This window comes from Eurosta solidaginis, chromosome 4 (genome assembly GCF_040869045.1).
Source record: "Eurosta solidaginis isolate ZX-2024a chromosome 4, ASM4086904v1, whole genome shotgun sequence".
Classification (NCBI taxonomy): domain Eukaryota; kingdom Metazoa; phylum Arthropoda; class Insecta; order Diptera; family Tephritidae; genus Eurosta; species Eurosta solidaginis.
The window spans coordinates 9,985,378-10,005,038 of record NC_090322.1 but is presented as its reverse complement, the minus strand read 5'-3'; the positions used below and the strand labels follow the sequence as shown (position 1 = coordinate 10,005,038).

The 19,661-nt window shown below is 38.2% G+C and overlaps 1 protein-coding gene across 1 annotated transcript in view; it reads right to left on the bottom strand.

Moving 5' to 3' along the window:
* The window catches only part of LOC137248986 (serine-rich adhesin for platelets), a 594,115-nt gene that overhangs the window by 355,162 nt on the left and 219,292 nt on the right, over positions 1–19,661 (bottom strand). The gene's annotated exons all lie outside the window — the stretch shown is intronic.

The following is a 19,661-nucleotide window of genomic DNA, read 5'->3' as shown; positions in this document are numbered from 1 at the left end:
CATTTCTCTTATATAGGACGAACACGATGATCCACACCACATCTTAAAAAACTCAAACTAAAAAGAAAAAAAAAGAAAAGAACCATTAGGACAAATACTCAAATGCCTTATAATTATCTCATACTTACGTCGTTCCACGTTGGTTGTTGCTTAAATATTGACAACGAAGTAGAAGGCATGTACTCACCACAACCTTCCAGTAACGGGTCCTTAAAGTTCCGGTTACGCGTCTATAGCGTCAAGGAATCAGGGCTGCCATAAACCCTTATAAGTACACATCACCCATACTTTTTGCGTGTATAATCCATAAACACCATAATTTTCCACGAGATGGCAACCCACGGCACAACAACGGCAGTCTCATTAGTGCTGTCCCACTAAGGGCGGATAGCGAACACTAAATAGACAAAATCAGTACCGAAAACCTCCAAACATCACAATCGGGACTGACGTGTTTTTCTATTTTTACTCATGTGGGCATCTAATGCAGTACCAACCAGTTATACACAACAAAGGACTCAAAAAGGGGAAAACAAAACAAAAAAAAAAACCTCTCCTTGCACAAAAATTTCAAATTTTTTTTAACAAGGAAAATTTTTGTTGTTGTTTTTTTTTTACCCTTTCCGTTTTTTTTGAGTACGGATTTCTGGCTGGGGGGCAGGACTTGTTGTTTTTCAACAACAAACAGTCATTATAAGGGCTCGGTACAAAAACAATCCGAGTCCCGAAATAAAAGAATCCCGACACGACAAAATCCCGAAATGGGAAAAAGTCAACTGTTTCTACTGGCTTAGTGTGCCACTGCCCCAGTGACCTAGTTTTTTTTCAAGGGCAAGCAAATACATATATGTATATATATACTCGCACGCCACATATTCACCATGCCAGCTGTCAGCTAACCAATAAATATACGACAGGGTTGCATGCAATCTCAGAATGGTACGTGCAGATAGAACGCGTCGTGAAGAACGCATCGCCAATCTGCATGTAAGCACCGGCAGTTGGACATTTTCGAATTTAATGACGATTTTCGCTATTCGTCATGAGCTTTCGCCCAGAATTAAATGCATCATTTCGTTGGCTTTTCACGCTTCTCTGAAAAGAAAATTTTTCGCTTCCAAGCACCGCAAGACAGTGATAAGGGTGAATCGCTCCATGCAATGATAAAATGTGTACTGACTACCTTAAATACGCAATGATATGGGTGGGTGGCTTGGAATTACGTCCGTTTCAACCGCCTACGCCCCGCAACTTCACTGGTTTTGTTCAATATGCATAAGCTGCTCGAAATAACGTCCATTCCAACAGCACTAACTAACAATATAATACCTAATTAGAGTTCATGCACTATCGCGAGAACAAGCCTCACCCAACCAACCTCACGGCCACTCGCCCCTACACATTCACAAGATGCCACACCTCGTCGAACAGAATGCAGTCGCCCCGAGAGCGACATTATACGTTAGACGCTGGAACAGAGACCTCGGCCTCTTCGTCCAGCCCTGAAAAACCTAAACAAAAAAAAAATGCGAGTCTGGAACGGAGACTTCCGCCTCTTCGTCCAACCAAACAAAATAATGCGAATCTGGAACGGAGACCTCGGCCTCTCCGTCCAACAAAAAAAAATTGTTTGCCAGTCTGGAACGGAGACTTCGGCCTCTTCGTCCAGCACGATTGACCTTCTACGTCATATCACTTCATGGATTCTATATATATCTAAGAATTATGTATAACCAAAGGCATGAAATATTCACTTTCCTCCACTCCTAATGTTTATTTTTCATCCTAGCTTAGGTGGCATGCTGCGCAAGTCGGGCAGGACTCCCGGTCACCCGCGACGCTGGCGAAATACGCGATTTAGGTTAACTTTAGTTTTAATGCAAACGTTTTCTCGTTGCTTTTCAGCGGTCGGAGATCGGTGGGGGTAAAGCGATGTTGCGTATCGCAAAGGGGGCCGGCATGTTTAGGCAGGATGCCTAACTTTTCCGTATCTGATTGCGATCCCCCAATGCAACTCTGCAAATCGATACTCGATACTCGTTTTAATTTATAACCACCCACACCATCACCGCCACTTGCATGTGGATGCATGTACATGCACGTGTATGTGTGCTTTTTGTCAGCACTCATGCATATGCACGTCGGGATTGATGTGTGGGTGCCTTTCCCCTCCAAAACGGAGAATTTTGCAGGTCAACGGTTGTAGCTTTCAATACAACCGGCCTCTTGGATTTTTACAGCCAACCAGCTAACATCTGCCGCCAGCGATCTCTGCCGTATTTTTGCGTTTATTCAGGTAATATTGTAACTATTGCTATTTTTACATTTACCCAATAAATCATATATATTATAACGAGAAATCTCGTCTATTTGCTTATTTTCTATTCCATACACCTATTCCCACTGAGATCGACCCCGGTGCGCCCACCTACCTCCAGGAGCAAACGCACCCCGGCCGAACAATTGGTTTAGACATGGTTCTAAATTAAATATCATTTTAAGTCTGTTATAGTCCACTTAAACACTATTCTATCTCTAAAAAAGTATTTTAAATTTAAAATGACATGAGCGCGATTTTAATTTTTATACTCAGTTGAGCAGAGCTCACAGAGTATATTAACTTTGATTGCATAACGGTTGGTTGTACAGGTATAAAGGAATCGAGATAGATATAGACTTCCATATATCAAAATCATCAGTATCGGAAAAAAAATTCGATTGAGCCATGTCCGTCCGTCCGTCCGTCTGTCCGTTAACACGATAACTTGAGTAAATTTTGAGGTATCTTGATGAAATTTGGTATGTAGGTTCCTGGGCACTCATCTCAGATCGCTATTTAAAATGAACGATATCGGACAATAACCACGCCCACTTTTTCGATATCGAAAATTTCGAAAAATCGAAAAAGTGCGATAATTGGCGGCCACCGTGGTGTGATGGTAGCGTGCTCCGCCTATCACACCGTATGCCCTGGGTTCAACTCCCGGCCAAAGCAACATCAAAATTTTAGAAATAAGATTTTTCAATTAGAAGACAATTTTTCTAAGCGGGGTCGCCCCTCGGCAGTGTCTGGCAAGCGCTCCGATTGTATTTCTGCCATGAAAAGCTCTCAGTGAAAACTCATCTGCCTTGCAGATGCCGTTCGGAGTCGGCATAAAACATGTAGGTCCCGTCCGGCCAATTTGTAGGGAAAAATCAAGAGGAGCACGACGCAAATTGGAAGAGAAGCTCGGCCTTAGATCTCTTCGGAGGTTATCGCGCCTTACATTTATTTATTTTTTTTAAATACGCATTAAGCGATGAAACTTGGTATGTGAGTTGAGCTTATGACGCAGAATAGAAAACTAGTAAAATTTTGGACAATGGGCGTGGCACCGCCCACTTTTAAATGAAGGTAATTTAGAAGTTTTGCAAGCTGTAATTTGGCAGTCGTTGAAGATATCATGATGAAATTTGGCAGGAACGTTACTCTTATTACTTTATGTCTGCTTGATAAAAATTAGCAAAATCGGAGAACGACCACGCCCACTTTTTAAAAAAAATTTTTTTTTAATTCAAATTTTAAAAGAAAAGTTAATATCTTTACAGCATATAAGTAAATTATGCCAACATTCAACTCCAGTAATGATATGGTGCAACAAAATACAAAAATAAAAGAAGATTTCAAAATGGGCGTGGCTCCGCCCTTTTTCATTTAATTTTTCTAGGATGCTTTTAATGCCATAAGTCGAACAAAAATTAACCAATCCTTGTGAAATTTGGTAGAGGCTTAGCTCCTAGGACGGTAACTGTTTTCTGTGAAAAAGGGCGAAATCGGTTGAAGCCACGCCCAGTTTTTATACACAGTCGACCGTCTGTCCTTCCGCTCGGCCGTTAACACGATAACTTGAGCAAAAATCGATATATCTTTACTAAACTCAGTTCACGTACTTATCTGAACTCACTTTGTATTGGTGTAAAAAATGGCCGAAATCCGACTATGACCACGCCCACTTTTTCGATATCGAAAATTACGAAAAATGAAAAAATGCCATAATTATATACCAAATACGAAAAAAGGAATGAAACATGGTAATTGTATTGGTCTATTGACGCAAAATATAACTTTAGAAAAAAACTTGGTAAAATGGTTGTGACACCTACCATATTAAGTAGAAGAAAATGAAAAAGTTTTGCAGGGCGAAATCAAAAGCCCTTGGAATCTTGGAAGGAATACTGTACATGGTATTACATATATGAATAAATTAGCGGTACCCGACAGATGATGTTCTAGATCACCCTGGTCCACATTTTGGTAAATATCTCGAAAACGCCTTCACATATACAACTATGGGCCACTCCCTTTTAAAACCCTCATTAATACCTTTAATTTGATACCCATATCGTACAAACACATTCTAGAGTCACCCGTGGTCCACGTTTATGGCGATATCTCGAAAAGGCGTCCACATATAGAACTAAGGCCCACTCCTTTTTAAAATACTCATTAACACCTTTCATTTGACACCCATATCGTACAAACAAATTCTAGAGTCACCCCTGGTCCACCTTCATGTCGATATCTCGAAAAGGCGTCCACCTATAGAACTAAGGCCCACGCCTTTTTAAAATACTCATTAACACCTTTCATTTGATACCCATATCGTACAAAAAAATTCTAGAGTCACCCCTGGTCCACCTTTATGGCGATATCTCGAAAAGGCATCCACTTATAGAACTAAAGCCCACTCTCTTTAAAAATACTCATTAACACCTCTCATTTGATACCCATATCGTATAAACAAATTCTAGAGTCACCCCTGGTCCACCTTTATGTCGATATCTCGAAAAGGCGTCCACCTATAGAACTAGGGCCCACGCCCTTTTAAAATACTCATTAACACCTTTCATTTGATACACATATCGTACAAACAAATTCTAGAGTCACCCCTGGCCCACCTTTATGGCGATATCTCGAAAAGGCGTCCACCTATAGAACTAAGGCCCACACCCTTTTAAAATACTCATTAATACCGTTCATTTGATACCCATAACGTACACAAAAATTCTAGAGTCGTGGGCCAGGGGTGACTTATGGCGATATCCTATAGAACTAAGGCCCACTCCCTTTTAAAATACTCATTAACACCTTTCATTTGATACCCATATCGTACAAACAAATTCTAGAGTCACCCCTGGTCTACTTTTATGGAGATATCTCGAAAAGGCGTCCACCTATAGAACTAAGACCCACGCCTTTTTAAAATACTCATTAACACCTTTCATTTGATACCCATATCGTACAAACAAATTTTAGTGTCACCCCTGGTCCACCTTTATGGCGATATCTCGAAAAGGCGTCCACCTATAGAACTAAGGCCCACACCCTTTTAAAATACTCATTAGCACCTTTCATTTGATACCCATATTGTACAAACGCATTCTAGAGTCACCCCTGGTCCACGGTTATGGCGATATCTCGAAAAGGCGTCCACATATAGAACTAAAACCCACGCCCTCTTAAAATACACATTATCACCTTTCATTTGATACTCATATCCTACAAATTCTAGAGTCACCCCTGGTCCATCTTTATGGCGATATCTCGAAAAGGAGTACATCTATAGAACTTAGGCCCACGCTCTTTTAAAATACCCATTAATACCTTTTATTTGATACCCATATCGTACAAAATAAATTATAGAGTCACCCCTGGTCCACCTTTATGGCGATATCTCGAAAAGACGTCCCGCTATAGATCTTAGGCCCACTCCCTTTTAAAATTATCATTAACACATTTCATTTGATACCCATATCGTACAAACAAATTCTAGAGTCACCCCTGGTCCACCTTCATGTCGATATCTCGAAAAGGCGTCGACCTATAGAACTAAGGCCCACTCCTTTTAAAATACTCATTAACACCTTTCATTTGATACCCGTATCGTATAAACAAATTCTAGAGTCACCCCTGGTCCACCTTTATGTCGATATCTCGAAAAGGCGTCCACCTATAGAACTAAAGCTCACGCCCTTTTAAATTACTCATTAACACCTTTCATTTGATACCCATATCGTACAAACAAATTCTAGAGTCACCCCTGGTCCACCTTTATGGCGATATCTCGAAAAGGCGTCCACCTATAGAACTAAGGCCCACACCCTTTTAAAATACTCATTAATACCTTTCATTTGATACCCATAACGTACACAAAAATTTTAGAGTCACCCCTGGCCCACCTTTATGGCGATATCTCGAAAGGGCATCCACCTATAGAACTAAGGCCCACTCCCTTTTAAAATACTCATTAACACCTTTCATTTGATACCCATATCTTACAAACAAATTCTAAAGTCACCCCTGGCCCACCTTTATGGCGATATCTCGAAAAGGCGTCCACATATAGAACTAAGGCCCACTCCCTTTTAAAATACTCATTAACACCTTTCATTTGATACCCATATCGTACAAACAAATTCTAGTGTCACCCCTGGTCCACCTTTATGGCGATATCTTGAAAAGGCGTCCACCTATAGAACTAAGGCCCACACCCTTTTAAAATACTCATTAGCACCTTTCATTTGATACCCATATTGTACAAACGCATTCTAGAGTCACCCCTGGTCCACGTTTATGGCGATATCCCGAAAAGGCGTCCACCCATAGAACAAAGGCCCACTCCCTTTTAAAACACTTATTACACTTTTCGTTTGATACCCATATTGTACAAACGCATTCTAGAGTCAACCCAGGTCCACTTTTATAACGATATTCCGAAATGCGTCCACCTATAGAACTAAGGCCCACTCCCTTTTAAAATACTCATTAACACCTTTCATTTGATACCCGTATCGTACAAACACATTCTAGTCACCCCCGGCCCACCTTTATTGCGATATCTCGAAAAGGCGTCCACCTGTAGAACTTAGGCCCACTCCCTTTTAAAATACTCATTAACACCTTTCAGTTGATACCCATATAGTACAAAATAAATTCTAGAGTCACCCCTGGTCCACCTTTATGGCGATATCTCGAAAAGACGTCCACCTATAGAACTTAGGCCCACTCCCTTTTAAAATTATCATTAACACATTTCATTTGATACCCATATCGTACAAACAAATTCTCGAGTCAGGCCTGGTCCACCTTTATGGCGATATCCCTAAATGGCGTCCATCTATAGATCTATGGCCCAATTCCTCTTAAAATACTCTTTAATGCCTTTCATTTGATACGCATGTCATACAAACACATTCCAGGGTTTCCCTCGGTTCATTTTCCTACATGGTTATTTTCCCTTATGTTGTCACCATAGCTCTCAACTGAGTATGTAATGTTCGGTTACACCCGAACTTAACCTTCCTTGCTTGTTTAAAATAGGTTTTAAGTTGGTGGTCTGCTGTCAGTTGCGAAAAATTAAACAACTTCCCTTCTTCATCAGCTAGCTTTTCGGGAGCTGAGCGTTGAACTCGAATCTCCAACATTCATATCAGTCAAAAAAAAACCATTGTATAAAGCAATATGAGCAAAGCTCGCTAATTAAATACATATAAACAATTTCCAATTTAAACGCGATGAACTTAACTGGAAGTGAAAAAAGGCTTCCCCGACAAGCAAATATATGCCAGGAACTAATTTAGTATACCTAGAAAGCGTATTAATATATTTGTGACGAAAATTACACTATTTTAAAATGTGCGATGGTTACTTGGCTCCACATATGCGAAATCTTTAATTAAGACTATCCGCATTCAAAGATATTTGTCGGTTTTGATATTTTAGTATTTTTTGTTGGTGCACCAAGGAACTAAACTGCTTAAAAAATCAGAAAACGCTTTAGTTTAAGTGATATAAAAAATCTGTGAGTTAACTTAATAAGATATAAAAAAGGGCGTGTGGCACTCGGGGACTGCCACGGTAAAGCTATTGCATATTATCAACTTATGCAATTATAATATTTATGCAACATTTTGTTTTCTTTGATATTAATTCAAGTTTTGTCTTTGATATTAATTCAAGATAACCTTTTTAAGCGTGGTGACCGATAAGAAAACAAATTTTTTACTTTTATTGAATAAATGAGAAGTTAATACTTAACTTTCATTTTAACTTTATTTTTAACTTTAACTTTCACTTTAACTTTAACATTCACTTTAACTTTAACTTTATTTTCAACTTTAACTTTAACTTTAACATTCACTTTAACTTTAACTTTATTTTCAACTTTAACTTTAACATTCACTTTAACTTTAACTTTAACTTTAAATTTAACTTTAACTTTAACTTTAACCTTAACTTTAACTTTGACTTTAACTTTAACTTTCATTTTAACTTTAACTTTATTTTTAACTTTAACTTTAACATTCACTTTAACTTTAACTTTACCTTTATCTTTAACTTTAACTTTAACTTCAACTTTAACTTTATTTTTAACTTTACCTTTAACTTTCGCTTTAACTTTAACATTCGCTTTAACTTTAACTTTAACCTTAACTTTAACTTTAACTTTAACTTTAACCTTAACTTTAACTTTAACTTTCACTTTAACTTTAACTTTATTTTTAACTTTAACTTTGGATACTCGATCCCCGATGTAACACTAGTGTCAGAAAGCCTGCTGCTGACCGCTGCTGGATGGAGAGTCATAGAGGATCTGACTGGCAGCGATCACAACTACATCACTTTCCACCTAAACGATCCCGGTCAGAGGCAGATTCCGAATGGGCCACGCAGAACAAAAGCATGGGACGCATCCAAGGTCGACTCTGTCACGTTCTCCGCATCAGTACTGGGGGATGCCCGACGGATAATCAACAACTCCAGTCCGACGGAAGAGACGGTTGAAAAGACAATGAGCTGTCTTCGCCACGCTTGCAACCTCTCTATATCACGGAGGTGAGTGTGGAAGGGTAAAAAGCAGGTATACTGGTGGAATAGCGAAATCGTGGAGCTGCGGAAAATATGCCACAGGATGCGAAGGCTAGCAACTCGCGCGCGCGGCAGGCCTGAGGCTCTAGAAAAGTCGGAAGCGTACAAAGGAGCGAAGAAAGCTCTTAGTGCTGCCATTAAGCAAAGCAAGCTTAAGTGCTGGAAAGCGCTTTGCGAGGAAGTGGATCGAGACCCATGGGGGCAGGGATATAAGATAGTAATGAAGAAGTTCCGTCCGCCAAACCAGCTGGTGGACGAGAACCAAAGAAGGAACATTGTGGATGGCCTGTTTCCCACCCAAGTGCCTATGGAGGGCGGGTACGTTACCCATGAAGATCGCAATGTGGAACCATTCCAAGAAGAAGAGCTTAAAACTGCCGTGCGAACTATGAAACCTAAGAAAGCATCTGGGCCCGACGGAATACCCGCGGAGGCAATTAGACTAGCTGCAAACGACTGCCCAGAACTTATGTTGCACATGTACAACAAATGTCTCGAAGAAAGAACTTTCCCCACCATATGGAAGACAGCACGACTTTTTCTCATTCCAAAAGGGAAAGGAGATCCCAACTCTCCATCATCCTACCGTGCCCTATGTATGTTGGACACAGCCGGGAAATTGATGGAGAGTCTCCTGAAGCAACGCCTCACCAGAGCGTTACAGGACGCCGGAGGACTGTCGCCCAGACAGCATGGTTTTCGGAGGGGGCACTCCACAATCGATGCCATAGCAGAAGTTATAGACGCAGTCAAGAAAGCCGAGACAGCGTGCCACAGAGCAAGACCTATAGTGGTGATGACCACGCTGGACGTCAAAAACGCGTTTAACTCAGCTAAGTGGGAGGACATGCTTGAGGCACTAGAAAGCACTTTCAAAGTACCGCAATATTTGTTAGAAATTTTAAGGGACTACCTAAGAGAGAGGTATCTAATATATGAAAGTACGAACGGTCAAAAAAAGGTAAAAATAACAGGTGGAGCAGCCCAAGGTTCGGTACTAGGTCCCGATCTCTGGAATATAACTTACGACAGTCTTCTTCGATTAGACATGCCAGAAAGCACCTTCCTCGTTACCTTTGCAGACGACGTGGGAGCTGTGATAACAGCACCAAGCTGCGAGCTGGCACAGCTAAAATTAAACCAGGTCATGCGTAATGTAAATAGGTGGATGGCTGAGCACGGTCTCCAGTTAGCAACAGCCAAAACGGAGATCGTCATCCTCACAAAGAGACGTATTCCAACTACCAGGAACATGATGGTTGGGGACCAGCCAATAGAAACACTCGCTTCAACGAAATATCTGGGAGTGAGGTTAGACAGCAAACTCAACTTCTCGGATCACATACGAGAGGCCTGCGAAAGAGCTGCGCGCATAATAGCGCAGTTGAGTAGATTAATGGCAAACACAGGTGGCCCAAAGCCATGCACAAGGAAGTTGCTTGCATCAGCCTCGGATTCTATACTCTTATATGGTGCAGAAATCTGGGCGAACGCAATGAAATACCGGAAGAACCGAGTCGCCCTCACCTCGGTCCAACGCAGAGGGGCGCTGCGAATATCTTCGGCTTACCGCACGGTATCAGCTGAAGCTGTCCTGGTCGTTGCGGGAACCATACCGATATATCTTCTCGTTGAGGAAAGAAAAACAATATATGACAACGGATCGCAAGCAAGTAGAGCTGCTGTTGCCATGCAGGCGCGAGAAGAATCGATCCGACGTTGGCAAGATCAGTGGAGCAACAGCATCGTAGGAAAGTGGACTAGGGAACTAATCCCTGAACTGAATCCATGGTTGAAGCGACCGCACGGAGAGGTAGACTTTTACCTGACCCAGTTGGTTACTTCCGCAAATACCTACACGGAATGGGTAAGGTTGATAGCCCGAGCTGCCTGTACTGTGGGGAAATAGACGATTTACGGCACACCTTCTTCGAATGCAGGCACTTCTCCCATCAGCGAAGGAGAGTAGAAGATGTACTTGGCGACCTATCCCCGGGCAGTGTCATTAATAACATGACCTGTCGAAGAGACAGATGGGATACGGTCAGCACATATGTGAGGCATATACTTACCAGTAAACGAGAAGACGGATGCCTAGCCCATTAGCGTGAGAGTAGCCATAGAGCTCACGTAGCGCGCACCCGTACCCGAAGTAATGCTATACGCGGTCCCAGGTACGGGGATTAGCGCGGGCCGTGGGAGGTTAGGTTTTAGTGGGTAGGCCTTCATGGAAGAAGGGAGTCCTACACTCGGAGAGTCTCGCAGTGAGGCTTAAATATCCCGGTCAGTGCATAAAGCATTTCCTCCTTCCACGAAACACAAAAAAAAAAAAAAAAAAAAAAAAAAAAAAAAAAAACTTTAACATTCGCTTTAACTTTACCTTTAACCTTAACTTTAACTTTGACTTTAACTTTAACCTTAACTTTAACTTTAACTTTAACTTTAACTTTAACTTTAACTTTAACTTTAACTTTCGCTTTAACACTCACTTTAACTTTAACTTTAACCTTAACTTTAACTTTAACTTTAACTTTATTTTTAACTTTAACTTTCGCTTTAACTTTAACATTCACTTTAACTTTAACTTTAACCTTAACTTTAACTTTAACTTTGACTTTAACTTTAACTTTAACCTTAACTTTAACTTTAACTTCAACTTTAACTTTAACTTTAACTTAAATTTTAACTTTCGCTTTATTTTTAACATTCACTTTAACTTTAACTTTAACATTAACTTTCGCTTTAACTTTAACATTCACTTTAACTTTAACCTTAACTTTAACTTTGACTTTAACTTTAGCTTTAACTTTAACTTTAACCTTAACTTTAACTTTAACTTTAACTTTAACTTTAACTTTAACTTCAACTTCAACTTTAACTTAAATTTTAACTTTAACTTTAAGTTTAGCTTTAACTTTAACTTTAAATTTAACTTTCACTTTAACTTTAATTTTAACTTTAACTTTATTTTTAACTTTAACTTTCGCTTTAACTTTAACATTCACTTTAACTTTAACTTTATGATCCGGGGTGGGCGTAAGCTTAGCACCTGCTAACAAGCCAACCTAATATAAACGCACGCAAGTCATTTTCTGTCAAAAATGTCTCATGCACATACAACTTGTATGAGAGCAACTCAAATTGAATTTGCTGCGTGAAAACCTAACTCGATTTCCAATTTTTGTTCTGCGTGACATTTAGATTTGACGTTTGCACACATGCTTTACATTGTCGCAACGCATGCTTATTTGGGTTAGGGCAAAAAACGCCGGTTGTTTGCGTGCGCTAAAAAAACGCAGTGCGGTTTTATTAGGTTGGCTTGTAAGCCACCATGTATGTATACGATAAGCGATAGCACAATGGCTACTTCGTGAAAATCAACGATTTGATTTCGATGGTCGTACGGTGAGGAAGTGTCGCACGCGCGCTTAAAACAGAGTACCAAAGAGTGCGTGTGACACGTGTTCACCGTTCAATCATTGAAATCAAACTAAATAAATGATTGATTTTGCTTTCGTGCTCGCTACGCGTTAGTGTTTACTAACACATTCTCAATTTGGTAACCGTGTAAATGTAGTGGTGCCCACCGCTGTTTATGATAGAGATCCAATTTTATGTATTTGGCCTGTTGCTAACACCGAAACTTTACGAACCTTTTCGAGCCTTTTCGGATCTCTTTTGACAAATATTCGTTACGGTTTTTTTTGATTTAGTCGCCAAGCCCGCGATAAAATCTATGAAATAGCTTAAAAACAAAGAAATAAGCATAAATTAGAATTTTTCCACCCCCAAAGAAACAGGAATACATTTTTATTTTCCCTTTCAATCATATCATCTCTTTAAAATGTCTTCGTGGACAAAAATTAACCATATGGCTGGTTGTTTATTTGAGGTATGTTCGTATTCGAAAGGTACATAAGTGGGTGCCAGCGCAATTTGAAAACATCATCGCAAAAATGAAATTTGTGTTTTTTCCGCGATAAAAATTTGATTCGGAAAAACACGTTTTATACCTTCTCTTTTTCTTTGCTTCTTTTACAAGGCCTAGGCCTATATTAACTTTAAGCATACATACTTACATAAATATTACCTTAAGCATACATACTTACATACCTACATACAACTGACACAAAATATGTACCTACACATCTGTGTTGAGCTGTGACTTCTATGGGAAATGCAATGTCAGCAAATTTGCCGGTATGCAAATTTGGTTTAGTTGAGCGTTGTACACACCTGTATTAAATCGTGTGAATTGCTATGTCAGCAACAATTATCAAATGCCTTTTTTTTGTGTTGATGAAAATTTAGACTCTTTTTGTTACAGGGTAGCATATTAACTGATTTACTTATTTGGCATTGAAATTGTTGGCTGTTTACACTACAACCACAAATACGATTTTTTCAATATCTCGATCTTTGCGCCACCTACCGGCGATTTTTTTTTCATAAGTCGCTTTCTATTCTTGTATATATTATGTGTTCCAAATATGAGTCAAATCGGACCACAAATACGATTTTTGTGAATATATTGATCCTTGCGCCACCTAGCGTCGATTTTTTCTTATTATTGCATTGCCATCGGGTTCTGAACTATATTCCAAGTTTCAAGCTTGTAGCTTATCGGGAAGTTACTTAAATTTTAATTACAAAATTCGCGCTGGCCGTGCAGCCTGTCAAGTCAACCTAAATAAAACCGTTTAAAAATACAAACATTATATCACATAGCCTTTCTCAAGTCAATAGCACAATTAAGCTGTGCAAATATATAAACAAATTCCATGGAAATTTTATTTTGAAAACAGCCAAATATTTGATTTGTGCCCATTTCCTGAATCTAGAAGTTTCTACTTATTTTTTATTCACACAATCCACTAATGTATAAATAACGCCCACAAGACCGTCTAGATTTTGATAAAACTAATTAGTGTAGCTCTTGTATTTTTCTGTGTTTATTCATTAAAAATAATAATAATAATTATTATAATACCCAACGGATTTAATACCCTCCAAAGCCCGCCCGACCGGCGCGAGGGGCGCATCCGCATGACGCACGGATTTGTTTTTGTTTTTGCCGAGTTGTTGATAGGCGGAGGTTTGTTAAGCGTTGAGATCTAAAACTGCTCAGCTACAGAATAAAAATCATCAGCTGAGTACTATACATAACAGTTAGAAATTACATAACAGTTAGAAATTATACTTATACATACTACATTGTTAAATTAGAGAACATTTTTAGTTTATTCGATTGTTGTTTTTTTTTTTTTTTTGTTACAAGTTAAGATAGGATAAGACAGTTTTCTTTAGGGTAAAATGTGAATCCGTTATATCAAATGAATTAGAATGGGTGTTGAAATCATGACACAAACACCGAAAAGGTTCATTCAATTCGAAGATAGTTCTACACTGCCTCAAAAGAAGAGGTTTGTAATGTCTTTGACACTCGTGATGGGACGTTAAAGTTTACTTCGTTTAAAAGAATTGGACTAGAAATCAATCCATACAGGAGCTTAGGCATAAATATAACGCCTAGCATTTCTCTACGACTTGCAAGAGTTGGAAGATTCATAAGCTTCAACCGACTAGTGTAAGGCGGAATATTATACGCCGAGTCCCACTGAAAATTTCTTAAAGAAAAAAGTAGAAATTGCTTTTGTATTGATTCAAGTCTATCTGCATGAACTCGATATTGTGGATTCCAGATTATTGATCCGTATTCTAGTATCGGTCTAACTAAAGTGATGAAAAGCGCTTTAGTTACATAAGGGTCACTAAATTCTTTAGACCATCGTTTCACGAATGATAGAACTCCTCTAGCCTTATTGACAGTATCATTAATATGAAGGTTGAAACTAAGTTTAGGATCTATCGTGGCTGCCAAGTCCACAAAATTGTTTACTGATAGAAGATAAAAATTATTAATTACGTAAGAGGCTGCTGGCAAAGATCTTCGAGAGAGGGACATGAATTTGCATTTATTGAGGTTCAGCGGTATTGAATTTACGTTGCACCAATTAACTAGGCAGTTTAAATACGCTTGAAGCAAGGGACGTTCTTCGATAGACGCATAAGACCTAAAAAATTTTACGTCATCAGCATACATTAAGATTTTGGAATATTTTATAGGGTACAAATATCATTAATAAATAGCAAGAACAGAATTGGTTCAAGGTGACTGCCCTGTGGGACGCCACACAGTGTGATATATCATCAACCTAGCTGATATAAAGTCACGATTGGAATAAATAATTAATTTTTCTAGCTCTACTCACCAACTAACGCTATTACATAAAAATAAATATATTATTTGTAAACATTTGTTATTATTTCACTACTTTTTAAGTTTTCATTGAGCTAAATAAATGTAAATTAAGAAAGGTTATATCGAAGTTAAAAAAATTCATTAGAGAAAACGTACTATCGTGAAGAAAAGCATATTTTTGTATGTAATAATAAGTAATTGCAATAAACTTAAATAAATGTAATCAAAACCAAAAAATCTAAGTCGATAACGTTAAGTTAATCGCTGAAACTTGAGTCGAACTCTTCATCTAGGTCTGAGATGTCAGAGCCTTGATCAAAATTTGCTTCTGGGTTTGACAATAGTTTAAGTACTTCTTTGTCGAATCCCTCATTTGCCTCAAATTCATTCGAGTTCTTTTCTGAAATAGAGTATATTAGGGGATCGACGACAAAAAACAAATATTAAATAAATCTTCCATTGTATATTTACGAGACATCTATGTTATAATGTTTTGCCTGTAGCTCCTAAAATCTTTATTTCTATTCTCCAGTGCTTCCTCTGAGAGCTTTCCTGTTGGAAGTAATGCTTTATTAATAATATCTGCCCCATGAATCAAAATTTTGTGAATGCTCGATGGCATGTATTACCATGGGTACAAATCTACAAAAATTTTTGTGGTGAAAATGGCATACTTTCGAAATGCTTCGGACTCAACGGCGAATCCATATGACATTGTTTGAAGTATGAAAGCAACTCGTTTAATTAGATTTTCGTCAACTCCCGTTATTTCCGCAGCATTTGAAGGGCATTGGATAAACGTCTGGCTGTGTTGCCATCATTGGTCGTCCCAAAGCCTTGTTTTGCAAGATCTACTAATAACCCCATGTCTTCTTTAAATCTTTTTTTATCTCTTCAACAATTTTCTTTTTCCGTTCCTTCAAGAGTTTTGTTCACCAACGCTTGCAGGTGGACTTCCGCTGACAGATCAGTATTTTAAAGCAGAGGGAAGCCCTTTAACCCTACGTTTAGAGTTCACGAAATCATAGAAGGCTTTCGGATTGCAAGTTATTTTCCTTTTCATCTTAAAGATGTACGTATTATAGCACTTTTTGTTTAATTCAAAATATTTATGACGCAAAATAGAGTACTGCAAGTAATCGGAGTGAGAGCCCGACGTTTTGAATAATTTGAAGAAGCGCGATTTTCTGTTCTCTAAAGACCTCAGCTCTTTAGTGAACCATATTTGGATTCGCTCGGTAGATACACGTTTTCGCTTAGGTACGTGTTTTACCAAAATACCGTAAATGGTGGAATAAAAATCAGAAACACTTTTGTCAAGATCTACGCCGTATTTGGGCCAAGCTACTATAGATAAAGTTTGATTAAGCTTCCTAAAATTAGCCTTCGCAAAGTCAAATCTGAAACTAGAGTCGTATTTAGTAGCAATGCTACTCGGAGAGTTTCTTTCAAATTCGTATGCTATTTCCAGGGAGGGATGGTAAGGGTGTTCAGGTACAGTAAGAGGTTCACCTCGGGTTAGAGTACATTTTCATGTATCGTCAACAAATACCAAATCAAGGGTCCTCCCGAACATGTTAGGAATTATATTTATCTGTCTAAGGCAAAATTCAGTTATTTCGCCAAAAAATTCTTTGTTGGACAGTTTTGAAGAAATAGGTACAATATCATAGTCAGATATGGTTCATAATATATGCGGGAGATTAAAGTCACCCAAGACTATCATCGAATCAATGGGTTTCAACATTGAATTAACAATTTTGAGCAGGGAAATATGATCCATATACACAGAAGGATCAGAAGATGGTGGGATATAGCAGACAACGATATAGACAACCCATTCCGAGCTTGATTCTAATGCATTTGAATTCTATAGAATCAATAATGGGTAAATTAACCTCAGCTGAAAGTACAGAAGAATGTACCGCAAGCAAAACTCCACCTCCAATTCTGTTCAAGCGGTCATTTCTGTATATTTGGTAATCATGGTAAGGAATCTCGGAGTTAAATATATGAGGTTTTAGCCAAGTTTCAATTAAAGCGATAATGTTGTAATTGCAGTTAAACGATTTCAAATACAATTCGGTTAGTTTAGTGTTTAAACCTCTAACGTTTTGATAAAACAAATTTCGGGCCGTTTAACATTCATTTTTTTGATGCACTATTGTTATGCGGAAGTGTAGCAAAATTTGAAATATTAGTATTACGCCTACGCTCTAATTCCCGCACAAAAGCACCATTATATCACACAGCCTTTCTCAATTCAATAGCACAATTAAGCTGTGCAAATATATAAACAAATCAAATTGAAATTTTATTTTGAAAACAGCCAAATATTTGATTTGTGCCCATTTCCTGAATCTAGAAGTTTCTACTTATCTTATTACTAATCCACTAATGTATAAAAAGCGCCCACAAAACCGTCGAGATTTTTTACTCCGTTAGGCACTCAATAAAGCAATAATTAGATAATTAAGTATTTGTACAGAGGTTTATTTAGGGCTTTAATGTAGAAAACTTGGCTAATTAGTTCATTAACGCTCTGTCTGAAATTGCTATAAAAATCACTAAACTTTACGAATGTGGGAAGGATGAACGGACGTTTAAGTTCACAAGCAATGGACGTCTCATTAACAATTAACACAGGACCATGCTTATGTCAGCCCACTTACAACTCTGGTTTTGTGGGGGTATAGGGTAGACAAATTAGCAGTTTGGAAACAAATAAAACTAACTAGCGTACCTATTTTACTTTTCTCTGTTTATTCATTAAAAATACCAACATTATGTCACGTGGCCTTTCTCAATTCAATAGCACAATTAAACTGTGCAAATATCTAAAATAATCACAAGGAAATGTTGTTTTTAAAACAGTCAAATGCTTTCTTTGTTCCCGTTTCCTGAAATCTGGAAGTTTCTTCTTATTTTTTATTTACACAATCCACTAATGTATAAATAGCGCATACAAAACTTATCTTGATTTACTCAATATTTAACAAGCGTTTCAAAAAGTTGTAATTTAAATTGAGTTTAAGAAATTATTTCGTGGTCCTGTTGGTCGCGCTTATCTTTCCTTTCAACTACACGAATGCGGAATTTCGCGCCGGATGTGGCAGTTTTAGCAGTCCTGTGATTACAGAGCATTAACCATATGAGGTGGCAATATATGATGCCAAAAAATATATTTGCACTTGATCATTGATCACTTTGGAATACGTGGTTACAGCTGCAGCATGCGTGAAAGCAAATCTACAGGAAAGGATGGTGTAGACAGTATATATGACGATGGGCATGTTCGCAGTGCGTATGCTCTAATAACACCCCGGGAAAATGGATGGATTTAAGAATAATTAAAGTACACCCCGCCTTTAACAGATTAGATTCTATAGTAGGAACAATAGAACTTTGCAAAACTACATTAGAGCCGGACATGGAAATTCATGTTAATGGATTGTATTCATTTAGTGATAAAATCTGTTCTACTGTCGAAATTATAGTAAAAGAGGAATGTTGTACTCGTTATATCCATGGGATAGGGACAAGTTTTACAGGAACCACTTGCGCTATATTTGGTTTACAAGGTTTAGTAGATACTGGAGCACCCGGAGTTGTGCACGGAGCTCTTTGTGCTGTGGCAGGATCTTTTTTGTGTAAATCAAAGTCAAAGTTATATATAGATTTATCTGTTGGAAGTCCTGCTCGACGCTTTATAGAAGAAAAAACGGGATGTTCATAAATGTTGTTATAAATCAAATGCTGTCATAAAATTATGCAATACTTCTAAATAAATAGTTCCAGGAGGGTACACTCGCAAAAATCAGAGTGCTGATACCTTTCTATTAAAATAGTTTCGTTTTTCTTTTCCATGTGGAAATTTATCTAAATTATAATTTTTTATTGTCAAACTTCAACTGCTACAATCAAAATACCTCGTCAATTAAAAACTCATTACGCACATATTGTTGTAGCAATAACGGGGTATTACATATCTGACTGCTGAGTGGAACATCGCCCTATCTCGGCTGAAAGCCCCATTACGGGTTTTTTCTATAAATGCCCCAGCTCACGTCAAAACATTTTAAATTTATGCAAAGGTAGCGCGTTTTCGAAATGGTGGCTCAGATAGGTTGAAATGCAAATACAAATAAATGTTGATTATTTCGACTTAATAAAAAGTTTTCGTTATATTCATGGAATGTGTGATAAATAAATTTGTTACTTTCTTTACTGACTGAAACTCATAAATTTATTTCTATTTCACCAATTATGAGTTGACAAAAAATTAATGTTCTTCTCTTAAAACTTATTGAAATATTTATCGCTCTTTATAATATTAAACAAGGTAAAATTGACATCTCTCCAACCTCCTAATCAAGGATGCTAGGCACGGCCCCTGTTGGATGAATTGCACCCAAGAGTATTTTCGGAACGGAGCCTTCCCCATACCGGACTTCTTCGGGAAGTAATGATGGCCTTACCACAGCAAGGGGC